We start from the raw sequence: 14,099 nt of genomic DNA on the forward strand, positions 1-14,099 counted from the left end.
GGCAGCAAGCGGGGAGGGCACCGCAGGTGCCGGCCTGAGAAGGGGAGATTTGGGTGACGGGCAGTTTTAGGGCCAGGTGGGAGGACGGGCAGTGCCTGGGCTAGCTGCTCAGCCACGTACGCCACGTACGTGAGCCAGCCGGAGCCTGGCCCGTCTTTTCGTAGCGCAAGCCAGCACGTCAGGCCTAGTCAGCGGTCACATCATCAGCAGATAAAGTTAACGCCACTAAACTAGAGAGTTTCTGGTGTAAAAATAAAGGCAGATCAAAATAGGGCCAGAAAGCAAAACTCAAGTCAGTTTAGTTTTCGCAGAAAACTGAAAATAGAAAGCAGCAGTTTCGAGTGCTAAGTATGGCTCCTGCTGTTTCCCTCCAGCATGACCCTGGCATCCAAATACGATCTTTTTCCTTTGTGAATGCAGCCCAGCTCCACAAATAGGAGTTCTCAGGCATGTATATTTTGTGCATATAAATCCAACATCGATTTGCATAAATAGATGCATAGTATCTGATGTACGTGCAAAATCAGACATTGCAGCTGAAAAATCTGGCCATTAAACTATTCTGTTAGATTCACACATTTCCAAAGGAATGAGACACATAAATCCACTGACTGCATCTTTTGCTATTGAGTAGATTTAATAGCATTGTGTTAACACCTAGAGATGTTAGCGAAGAACTGAGACCTCATTGTATTAAGCTCTGTAGACGCAAACAATGAAAAGATTGCTCCTACCCCACCAATTTACAGTCTTAGTGGATTATGCGGTTTATTTTGTTTTTAAACAAGTAGTTCTGAGTTCGTTACATAACATCAAATAAATCCCATCATTGTATTAAATTTCGTGTGTATCTTTTTATGAAGCACTTCCACAAAAGTAGAAATAATCAAGTGGCATTATCATAGCAAAAATAAATCCTTCTATGTATATATAAAATCTAAATTTGTTCCTTTTATCCTAAATTCCAAAGTTTGGAGTAGATTGTTCCAGGTTGAAGGGCAGCCGTGGTTGTTGCTATTTAAATAAAACTGCAAGTACCCTGGAGACTTCTGGGGATATTTTGGATTTGTGCAACTACAGTACGGATATTTCTTTGTGAATACCTATGGCCAGTTATTTTCACTCTTGCTGGACTACAGCTGTTGCTATGCATGTGCTTGCTCTGTTTGATAGCTTCGTTAATATGACAAGTTCTACAAGTATTGTCAAAATAAGTCTGACACCACAACAGATTGTGAAGAAAAGGCAGAGCAGTAGTGAAAAAAAAATAGAATTCTTCAGCATGTTTACAGTTGATTTCTAATCTGATGGCAAATTGATTTTTTTCCCAAACTAGTTTGCCATCCCTCTTTTCTAAGCTGTGGTAACTGACTCTCTACTTGGGGAACAAATGGAGCGAGCATGCTTTCCAGTTGCGTTCCTGATAACGCTGGCCTATGTGAGACACCAGGTACCTTCCCAAACTGAGGAGTTTCCAGAAGGATCAGCGGAGAATAGAAATCCAGTGTTCAGACAATGGGAATCACTGGTTTATGTGTGGTTGTTTTCACTCTACCATTTTCCTTTAGCTCTTGACTTTCTGACTAATTTTGGAAGGAATTAAAGTTTTGCTAACTGATTAGCTACTATTTCAACTACCTCCTTATTTAGAAGCATTTAACATGAAGTCCTTATAAAATATCCTCCTTCAGATCTTTAAGGAAAATTAAAATACGCCATTTACATTTTTGTACCTATTGAATTTTTCACAAACTATTGCATTTAAGCATACAGGTCTGAGCTGGGCCCGAACATGCGTTACTTGGGAGGGTTAGCTTCAGGCTCTCGCTTCACTTTGAGTCTGCTGGGAGCCTGGTTATGAATTGGTATTCTGGCCTAAAAAGGAAGGAGGAAGCTCTGCCATCTAACATGCGAACGCTGCAAGATGTGGATTTGGCTGGATGAAGACGTTTCAGAGCGTACGCACGCACAGTAACCGTCAACTTGCTAAACACCTCAAGAGCAAAACTGCTGATCCTAAGAGCCAACTTGCTATACTGCACAACACTCAAGAGAATAAAAGGCTCATAGATGAGACATCTACGGAGCTGACTGTGCCAAGATAATGAGGAGCATAGAGTACACAAGGGATTTTTCTCTCCTTGATGCACACATGTAATTCCTATTGACAGGAGTGGGAGTTACACGTACATATCAAGGGGACAATAGAACCCTTAGTGGTGGAGATGAGTATCAGATGTGAGCTGTGTTACCACGGGTAGAAAATGAGAGAGAGGGAGGTGTGATCACTGAGGGACAGTACAACATACAATAAAATTGTCAAGCAGCCATCAAATACGTGAAAGCATGGGAATAACAAATTAAATGCACAGGAGGTGAGAAAACAAAGTCTCGAGAGACTTTTGCCTTCCTAGCTTAGGGCTGATATCTGAATTCCTTGTTTGGGGAATATTCCCGCTGGCTTAACCTGTTTAATTCTCTGATAAGTACATGTTTCACTGAGCTCGAGTAAACAGTTATGGCCTAGATGCTAAGGATAAAAAGTGGTTTTATTAAAAAAATCTGTCAAACAATGAGAAATGAAATTAGTACAGTGTGCAGACCACACCTTAGGTTTCTTCTGTATGGCCTGATGATTTTTGCTTCTTCTAGGAGACAGCTAGCTAACCGGTGATTTAGAAAGTCATTATTACTAATTTTGGTTCGTGTCAAAAGTAGTAACAAAGGAAGACATATATACAGAACCAGAGAAATAATTATGAGTCTGGATTGCTAGATAATGGCAAATTATGAGTTTATGTCTGCAGTTCAAAACTGCAGTGAATGAGAAATGCCTTTGGATTTACTCCACATTTGGGATCTTTTTAGAGGAAAGATGGGTCAAGTTGGAACTGAACAGTAAAGTGAAAGGTAAATCAAAGCCGTGGAGAAATTAATGATCTGGAAAAGACATAAGCACCTACCGGATCTAGACAGAAGCCAACAGAGGAAACAAAGATGCTCCCGAGTAGGAAGACCACAACCACAGAGGGAAAATAACTAACAGTAAAAGCCAGACTTTGGTACATTTATGTAATTTTTTAAAGCAACAGCAAATCATGAACTACACGAACGGTTGGGCACAGCTCAAAATTCTGGGTTACTTACGATCTAACTCCAGTACAAAATCTAAAGACAAAATGATGAGTCACAGAGGAGAAAGTGACCTGAAGAAAGAATCCACAGGAAACAGCAGCCCCGAACAGGAACGGAATATGCATTAATCTAAGCAGATTCAGTACCACCCTGCATGTGCTACCTGTGTGCTGGGATGGTGAGAAAGATACAGCTATCTTCCTGGTTAAACAGACCTTTTGAAGTCACATTTTCAGTCCTGCTAGACATGCCGCAATGCCAAGGAATTTGAACTTTCTCTCTTTTACAGTATCTACTCATCAGTACATTGTGGCTCCTATCGATTCTCCGAGTTGGTAATGTGAATGGCAACGAGGAAAATACAACTTCAGAGGCCCTGTACAAAACCTTCCTGCGCGCTTAATTACAGTGACCAAGGAAGGCCAACTTTAGTGTAGTCTGACCCCCGATTATGAGACACGCTGTGGCCTCCTCACTGACCTGTGCAAGCATTAATGGCAGGATGCCAGCAATGGCTAGATTGAAATCAATTTAAAAATCCCAGTTCTCTGCCTCTTTCACCTTAGGTGAGGTAACACACTTCATACTACTGTAACTCTTATTAAAATATTGTAAACCAAAATTGACCTATGCGAAATTTCTAATACTTTTTTGATTCATTTATTGTATTCTCGCAAAAACAAAGAAATAAGGCAAAAGCAGACTGAGTGGTTTAATAGGTTTGTATCATTACAGTGGACTGCAGTTTAAAGCAGTGGTATTAAAAAAAAAAACCCAACAGAATTAAGTTTGTTCTCAGAAGGTACAGCGAGTGCCTATTTTTTATGTCAATATGCCTCTCGTAACAGCTTCAGAAAAGTGACCTCTCTGGTCCGCGGACAAACCTGTGTGCCTCAGCCGCAGAAAGTCACCAATACACTGCAAGAGGTCCTTAACACAGCAGGCAGGCAGCTCCCTAGGCTGCTCCGTGATGCAGTGCCTCGTATTCACGGAGACAATGAAACCCCACCAGATTTAGTGTAAAAAAAAAAGATGAATAGCCGTTGTGCCATTTTACAAGTGGAAGGAAGGCCACAGATTCCTGGTTTCCCAAAAGCCTCCCCAGACTTACTGATTTTAAGGTGCTCTTCATACAAGCATGTATTTAAGCATGATTGTGCCATCACCTCAGAAACAAAGAGACACCTAAAGTAGTCATCATCTGAAATGGTTGCATTCACAGTAGGTCTTACACTGTAACAGCAATCTGAGAAGAGCCTTATCGAAGTCAGATAAACCAAGTGATTTCCTCCCCACCATCTCCATGCACCCTCCTCAGCAGCTGAGGAGGAGACGCTCTTTCCACCACGTCCTGTCCCTGTGATCTCCCGAGCCGCTGGGCACGCCCGCGCTTACAGACTCAGCGAGGTATCAGGGGAAGGGGGCAGGATCTAACCTATGAAGCCTGCACTTCTGTAATTTTTACTCATCACTCACCAGAAAACTCCAAATGAATATCAACGTAATTAAACTTTACATCCCTAGTTTCTTATAGGGACTGCCAAGGGAGAATGAGGATTTTTCAGGCTTGCAGGTTTTGCTGGTTTTATTGTTTATAGCAGCAATCCTTCTCATCACTTCCCCATCGCCCTTCTTCCCCCCACACACATTTGGTGGACATAGCTCTATGTACATTGAAGTGTTCACCTTAATATAACTTATTCCAGTCCAGATCTCAAAGTAAGTTACACTGGTACAAGCAGCGATATTAATAAATAAACACTCTTCTGTCTAGCAAAAACATGAGGTCCAGATCAGGCTTTCTTATATTACTGACAATACATGCTTTTCTTTATCAGAAAAAAAAGTATGTTTTCTTCTGCACATATTGGTAAAGCACAAATAGAAGTTATATTCTGAGCTCTCTGCCTTCTGTGGCACCCAGCTTGTTTGTATGCCTCCCAAAGATTTTTTCCTCCTGAATATATCCAACAGTTGTAGCACCACAGCAGATACTCTAAACTCTGTGTGTGTGTGTGCATGCTAAATGCTGAGGCAGAACTGCTCAGAGAAAGCCCCAGTTACCTTTTTAATATGAAGTCATTTTCTGGAGCTGTCAGCATTTTTGGTCAAAAACCACCTGGAAGACAAAGCACTTTACAAGAGACAGCTTTGACAGCCTATGGATTTGAATAGTACAACTGAAAAGATAAGAAAAGAAAACTTGGAGCAAGGGGAGAGAGAGGAAGAGATATGTCTTTGTAAGAGATTACTTTATGACAAAATATCACACACACAAAGAAATTCAGCATATTTCCAATTAAAAAAGGTAGCGAGAAATGTACGGTGTTTGTCTCCATACAGCTTCAGTCAAGTTAAAGTTGTATATGAAATTTCTTTGAATATCTGAATCACTGATTTAGCTGTAAATGAGGATAATAATGTGATGTGGAGGCGTTCCGCTAATAATATTACATGCCTAAGTGAAATAAAGCCTAGAGATAAAAGAAAGGGAACTATTTAGGAACATAATTTGCATGGCCAGCTGAATAATAGGAACTGACTGGAGGCCAAGAATATTAAAAAACAAAGTCCTCCACACACGCATAAACAGAAAGGAAGAGAAAGAGTCACATGGGTTAAAATTTTGGTAACTACCATTGGAAGTTATCACCTGCTCTACCGTTCAACTGATACACGCTGGTTTTTGATGTTGGTGGGGTTCTTGCATGAGCCCAAAGACTTGTGTATACAGAGTAACTGCTGCCCTTTGCCAGTGTCTAGAAACACCTGAGTTTCAAAGATTAATTTTTCAAGTTCATTCATTCATCTGCTGAGATTCTCTGCGGTTATCCTGTTAACGCTGGCCAATAGATCCTGTGGTCTCACATCACCTAATCCGTTCCCAGCTGCACACATGCTTCCAAGTAAGACTGTAACTGCGTGTAGGACACACACGCAGGCGCTAAAAATATCGGTGTGTCCAAGACTGGGTAACCCCCAGCTAAAAAGTAACTCTGATAGACAGTGGATGAGTGTGTATTTTCGGTCTCTTTGAGAGATAAATACTATGGGAGATATTCCTGCACCACCTTCTGTTATGAGCTACAGGCAGACTTGTGGTTTAATAAAGCTTATTGTAAGTGACATTACTTCAGTGATTCTGATCGTGCTAATCCATCAACAGAAAATGGCAAAATCATGTAACAGGTTTTACTGTAGCCTAGGAAGAAGCGCAGGATTTAGATGGGACATTTTTATTATAAGATTTCAACAACAAATACAAATTATATCTGGTGCAAGTTACGGGCTGAATACGGTAACCTGTACTTTACCTATCCAGATATTTCAACAGAATGGTCATTTACACAGCTGATCCTGAAGTATTTTATGAGAGATAAATCTAATACCCTTTCTGTGAAAACCTCGGCAGGATGTGGACACTATAATAATCCATATGCAAGCTACCACATTGTATTGTACGCTGTCAGACAACTCAATTATTTTCTTCCAGATCTAACATAAGCTTCTGTTTAGTAAACATGATGAGAGTCAAACTTTTACATATATATATATAAAGTGCTTAATTTGCATGCAAAATTGCCGTAAGTATGTATGCAAATAGGAAGACTCATGCACAGATGACTAATTAAGTGCATTTATGTGAGAAATTACCCAATGCACGCATGGCATCTCAGTAATTGTACACACAACTCAGATGTGCGATTGCATATGCATTTTGGACACATAACTGATTGAAAAAATTGTTTCTCAGTACTGTGTTGGAATAACCGATGCGTAGCACACGATCAGAAATACGACAACTGATCGGGCTTTTGAAAGAAACTGCAAAAGCTTGTGAGGAGCTTTATAGTAAGAATGGAATTTACCATCTCTACTATTAGTGTTTTCCTATTCCCTTATAACCATAATGTGCTAATCTATGACTTGAAAGGAGACATTTCTGTAAGTACTGTAAAGCAGCACTCAGCAAAATAAAATTAGTGCGATGGCACAGGAGATGGTGTCATTAAACTTAACCCTGAAGTTTGTAGCCCGCTGTTGCCTGTCCAGCACGTGTTTTGGAAATAAATGGGAAATTTTACTCCATGTATCTTGGTGAAGCACCCTTTCTTCTCATCCGAGCAGGGTTTGTAGTATGACAGCACAATATCCCTTTGGAAGGTTCAGTGAGGTCTGGTGAGAAAAGGAGTATCTCTCTGTTTTAATTTTTCAGGCATTGACATTGTTAAAAGTTTCTTTATCCCTGAACAGTGATTTGTTCTCTTTATATCCCCAAAGTGAGAAAGTTCGTGCTAACATTGTTAAAATTCAACACAGTAAACAAATTCTTTCAATACGATACAATAAACATCCCTGACATCAATGTCCTGCAAAGAAAAATACCTGTCCGTATTGTTTCGATATGCTCTGGCTACTGAAAGCAGGGACACACCCCTCAGCCTGCTTTGGGAGGTTTGCCTATTCTCTGTTCCGTTCATTGCGTTTATAACCGAGTATGATAGCAGGTAGCGTACCACATCTGTATTTACGCACGCAAACAACTTAAGGTCCAACGTTTCAGTCAGCCACTAACACAGGCGAGAGGTGCCCGTCCGCCTTTGTGGGCGCAGTCAGATGAGGAACACGCACGAGGGGAGCGGGAGAAAAGCTGCTGGAAAGGGATGTGCCGTGAGCGGTTTGCTCAGAGCCAAGGTGCTCTTCGGCTGGAGACAGACTCGCAGCAGCCTCGTCAGGCTCTGGACGTGAACAGTCAGGGAGGAGGGAAAGGGACGCTATGCTTTGGTTTGACGCGGAACAAAGTTCCTCAGCTTAGATTTCAGAAGGCAGGATTTGAAGTGACTTTCTGCCACTAAGTGGTGCTCTATACAGTACAGCATCTTTATGATACCACAATTTACAAGGAGGAATAAACCAGAACACTGTCAAGCTGATTAGACTGATGTAGACACTTAACAAGTGTCCATTACGCTGATTTAATCCTTCTGCGGCACAGGATAAATCAGGAGGAAGAACAGGCCAATCCAAATGATTAAAGAAATCCAAAGATTGAGCCCTGGCATACAGCATCTGAAGTGGAGGATTACAGAAAACAATTCTCATTTTTTAAAAGCTTTGTCTGGCTTATTTTTGTTCCTTTTTAATTATTAGCATTGTTTCCTCCAAGTCTACGGGTGTTAGAACCTGAATACTTACCAAATAAAACTGGAGGAAAAAAAGTAGTTTTAATTAATACTTGCGATTATTCCAGAATGAGTAATCTTATTTTTAAAACAGATAGCCCATTTTGTATCAGCTGACAAAAAAGGTAGAACACGTTCTTTCTGGAGTATCTTATCTACGTGTAGATTTACTTCCTCCCACCCTCCAAAAAAGATGCAATTCAAAAATAGGATGTAAATTTGGAAGGAGAATGCAAGCGTGCAACTTCTGCTGTCCTCAGTCCCAGAAGTGTAAATACAGCAGGCAGAGGAGCTGTTTTGACATTTTGAACTTGGGTTTCATCATCAGTGTGAACTTGGTAGTGTAGGTTAATGGTTGGACTGGGTGATCTTAAAGGTCTTTTCCAACCTAAACGATTCGATGATTCTATGCGATCTCTTGCCCCAAGCAACCGTGCATACGTGTTGCCTCTCAGTCGTGGCTGCGGTGATACATTCTGGGTAAGGATCAGTGGACAAAACCGTGCTATCCAAGGAACAGGGAGGCTGAGTTGAGGAATCACGAAGCTTTCCTCCTCCTCTGTTGAAGGAGGAGGAACTTACCCGCAGCCTGGGAAGCAGCTTACTCCTTTTCTCTGCCGCTGCTCTGTCCTAGAAAACGATGGGGAGAAAGGATGGAGCGGCGAACACTCATGGTCAAGGATCCCACCTGCTCCACCGGTGCGTTTCTCAGCTCAGGACGGAGCAAATTCAGTCCTTTGCATTTAGGCGCCCACGTAGATGGCCCGTCTACAGCCAGGCCCAGACAAGCTGGGAGCCAGCATTTTTTATCAGATCTGAGGACCCTAAAACATTGCCTCACGCTGAAACCCGATGAATATCTGCCTATGCGAGTTGCTCGGCTGAGCAGGATGCCTTTAAAAAAAGAGGTGGAACTTCTGGGGAGAGAATTAGTGCCTTTTGTGGACTGTATTTGTGTGCAGGGTGCGGGTTTACTCACAATATTCTCAGAGAAGTGATTTAAATCAAGAGTCAAAAGCCGAAAGGGTATCAAAGCTGTACAGGAACTGATTACTACTATAAATTTTGCTGAAACAAGCTGATGCTTTGCTGATTCTTTGGTCCTTTTCTGGTAAAAATATTCAGAAGATGCCAGTGTTAACTCACAACATTGACTTCTCTGTATTTTTCATTTTTGTTGCAGGAGATTATTTTTAGCTGCTGTGCATTAGCTCTCCTTCTGAAAAATATTGATAGTTAGAGGTTGCAGGTTCTTCTTGAAAATAACAAATGATTTATTGACAGAAACGCAATGGTACAAATATATCCATAAAATTAATGTTCCCCCCCTCCACTGTTTTTGAACGAAGTTGATACTAGAGACAGATACGAGTTTCTGAGGAGAGAAAGAAATATCACAGGTAAATCAGTTTTATACCAGAAAAAGCTGATACAAATGAGTATAACAGCTGAAAAATAAGTAAACTTTTAACAGAAAAAGGAACCCTTTTCAGTTTTAGAGGAAATGGCAACACCCAAAGCAACTGTATAGGAGTTAGTTATAGTATAGCATAATTTCTGAGCCCCAAACGATAGCTAGATGCAAATGTGTAATAAAAAACAGTAGCTGTCCAAAATGTCCTCTGGAGAGAGCAGCAGAAATGCAAAATTAAAGTGTCACAAATAGGGTCAGCCGCAGATCCAGAAACAGTATGATTCTTCTGACATTTACTTCTTTTCCATGCACCACCAAAAAATATTAGCAAATCAGGAATTTGCATAAAGCAACACTCTAACAGGTAAATGCTAGATGATCCTAGAATTTATTCTCCATTCATGATAAGCATTAAAGTAATAAGCTATCCCAAATAAGGAAAAATTTGAAAACTCAAAAAAATTTCCTGAATCAAGTATCTCATGTATTTTAACTAATGAATTAGTTAAAGTATTATTTCAAAAATTTTGAACTGTTCCATTTACCTGTTTTAGACATCCATTTACATATTTAAAAATAAATTTATAGTGGTCCAAAATTACTCTGGGAAGTTTTTTGTTTTATCAGTGGCCTCACCATCACAAACATAGAGCGGATCGTTGGCACCTCTGCATTCACCCCCAGGATTCCCAAGATTTAACTACTGTATTTCATCATTAATGTCTGTCTGATGATGCAGACTGTTACAATATTTTCCAAGCATTAGAATTCATTTTCCCAAGACCAGCACTGCATTGTGGCATCAGTCCGGCTTGCTTGTCTCTGGGCTTTTCCTACTGTTCTTATACTTCCTTCTTTTTCCTTAACAGGCTTTTTGATTAGAATAAATCCAACAGTAAGTAAACTTTCTGAGCTGATGAAGTCTTACTATCATATCTCTAAGCACATACTACAAATTCAGTAGCAGCGACCTCAGTTCTTCAGCTGAGTTTGAAATTGTTATTGACTTTCTGATATTAATTTTCTTTATATTCTGTTGCCTGTAAATTTGGCCTTGGATCTTGCTACATACAATTAACGCTGGTTTGTGACATTACCGTCTCTGAATGCGTTAAGCTCAAGGAGTGACAACGTCCAGTTTATGGCTTCTGGAGCTTTGTCCTGGCTGAGCACAGCCTGGGTCAGACACTGCTCCCACTACCCCAGAGGAATCACAGAGATGTTCCCAAAACAATGGTCCCATCTATCCCCCTGCCTTGTACTGGAAAATTAATCTAACAATCTTTCCCACATGGCTGATCCACCTTGTTCCAGACTGGCCCTGCAAGGATTTTCAAGTTATTTTATTAATCTCTTCATTTAGGAGATGCGAGTCGCACACTCGTGCGTTAGACGGTGAACACTTGCATGAACTGTTTTATCTTTGGTAATTACTTGAAAAAAACAAATACAACTACTTATATTTAAAGAATAACCAAAGGAAAATTCTGGAAACATGGCTTTGCATTACTTAGAGACTAAGATATTACTTCTCAGTGTTAGTCTCACTCACTAAAAACTTGTTTAAATATTAGACATAATTCCTACAGTGGTAGAAATGGATAAGGAACTTGAAAGCTGCAGTTAAAATTTGCAAGAAGCTTTTTTTTGGAATATAAATGAAGCACTGGGTAGGTTTTCCTACTGTAGAATGTGTACATCTTATATGTATATTAATCTGCAAACTACAAACCAAATATTGATTAAAATTTGAAATAAAATATGTCATTTATGCCAACTATCATAAACAACCCAATATCCTTTCATCTCTTGGTTTATGAAGAATGGAGACAATAGCAATCCCTCACAGAAACTATGAAGAAATTAAAAAGTAGAATCAATATCGTAAGAGGAACTTCTAGATGCACGTATTTAGTTGAATTCCTAGCAAGATAAAAGGGAAATGTTTGTGTTGGGCTCACTGCCTAGGGCTTTAAATTGCTGTATACTATCATGCAGTATGGGCTATATTAATTATCTAATTTAGACATTTATATGGTCATCAGACAAGTGGGGACCTGGAGAGAAATCCCTAATTAAGACTTCGGAGTTTGATAAGAGGCTGTTACTGCATGATGATAAAATATTATTTTTGTCTTATCTTATGAACGTGTCAGGGCAGATTATGTTAAATGCTACCTACCTGCATAATCAGATGACATATCTCTGGCAAGGCCCACAGGTAACAGTCTGCAAATGCACATTTATTATTATACAGTTCAGAGTGTTAAAAGGAGAACAAAACTTGTAGATCCAGAACTAGAGCAAACGCGCCTCAGCTGTGTCTGGTGTCACACCACCAGTGTTTTCCCTGGGACTTGGGGACAGAGTGCTGGGTCTGCAATGACAGCTACGGCAGCTGGAGCCCGCTCCCGGTCACAGCACCTGGAACCGTTCTGTTGGCTCCGTACTGCCGAACTCTCCAGGCATTCCCTTTCCGCTCCCTGACATGCTTCTTATGCAATAAACCATCGCTGGGTGGATTAAAGCCATCAGAAATTCAATTATACAAAAGGAATCCCTATCTGATTGCTCAGGTTAACCTTCATTACCTTTACAAAGAGAGAACAGGGCAGGGAACCGGCCATTCAGCTTTCAAAGCTCCAGATTTCATTCCACTCAGATTACAATCCACATTTTTTGGCATTATGAGTTTGTTGTGAATGTTGAATATGCAATGCAAAACTACCAGCTCTGAAGATTTTTTTTTTTCCTTGACAAGCTTTCTGGGAAAAGTCAGAGCTGCTATATTTTTTGCATGCAGCCTTCCCATCCTTCTTCTCAACTGCAGGATTGACTTGAACAATAGTGTTCACTTAAGGATGTCTTTCCTCATTAGATGCTTTGCCTTCTCAAGGAGGATGGCCAGCTCTACCACCAAAATAGAGAAAGGAAATTCAGGGAACAAAACATACATGACAGTTGGTTTTTATTTTATCCTCTTGGCATGATCCAACACTGTTGGTATCAATGGCAAAACTCCTGCTATATCTTCCAGTATTGGAGCTTACCTATTACTGGAAAAGGAAATGTTTACAATGCTTTTTATATATACGTATGTATGTATGTATGCATGTTCATATAAATAAATACAGATCTAAAAATATATATAATACATACATATATATATAGATACATATACATATATACACACACACTAAATTTAACACTGTAATTATCATTTGGGATTATTCAAAGCCCACATTGTAAAACTTCCATGACCTTCTACCTGGATAATATCTTTTTTCATTTTCTGTTATTTACAAGTATGCATAATACAAACTGACAAGTGCTATAGCTGAGGAAAAGAGGCAAGAAACAAGGACCAAAGGTCCTTGCTAAGCAGCAGGATGAAAGATGGCTTAGTGTAATTTTGCAGAAGGGGTTCAGTTTCACAGATTTCCACAGAAGAAATGCGGATATTAATGGGGGTTTGCAACCAGCAAACTCAGTAACAGTCCCGTTCAATTAAAAGTACATAAAGCGTTAATGTATTGTACCCCAGTTTATATTTAAGGGGCTGTAGAGACTGATGTCTCAATCACAGGAAGAAACCCCATTGAGTTACTCCTCTGCTCAAACCCCATATTTGCAGGTGTCATCCATTACCAAACAGCACTTCATTAACATGCAAAATGTTTCTACATATTTCCCAAAACGCTGATTAGGTTCAAGCAAGAGATTTCGGAGAGTTGAGCTTAACCAGCCACTCTGTCCCAGAAGCCCTGAGAAATCTCAGATGTGTGCTCTCAGCTCAGTAGTTTGCTTCCCCATGTGCAAATAGGGGTTGCAGCGCTGCGAGGTGGCGTCGGGATAAATCCATCAGATTCTGAAGGACTGGGTGCTACCATTACGGGGGTCAATAAGGACTGGAGCTACCGATGTGTACCAGGCACACAGCTCTGTACCTTGAGATCTCAGTAAAAATGGCAGATTAAGTGGAAGCGTAACGGAAGAATAACTGTTCAAAAGATGCAGATAACTGGCTGAGGTGTAAGTCATTAGCTTTCATGGTGTAACGGCCCAAGCGTGAAAAAGACTTGGCCACAACAAATGATATGTATATCATTCCCAGGTTTGAATAAAAAAAACCCAGCAAAAACTTGTGAAAACTTTATAACCCCTCTGCAGCTTGTTTAACCTGATTCCAACATGTCTGCAATAAATTGGCAATGGAATGAACGCGACCCAACAAAGCCTGTGTGGGTTTGATTAATGGAGTGCCCCAAAGTAAAACAGTCATTCTGAAAATCTGAAGAGAAATGCAAACTTTTAATAACATTTTCAAATTATTTAATCATACAATCAGGCCTGACCTTGTTCGATAT

This window comes from Pelecanus crispus, chromosome 14 (assembly GCF_030463565.1).
Source record: "Pelecanus crispus isolate bPelCri1 chromosome 14, bPelCri1.pri, whole genome shotgun sequence".
Lineage (NCBI taxonomy): Eukaryota > Metazoa > Chordata > Aves > Pelecaniformes > Pelecanidae > Pelecanus > Pelecanus crispus.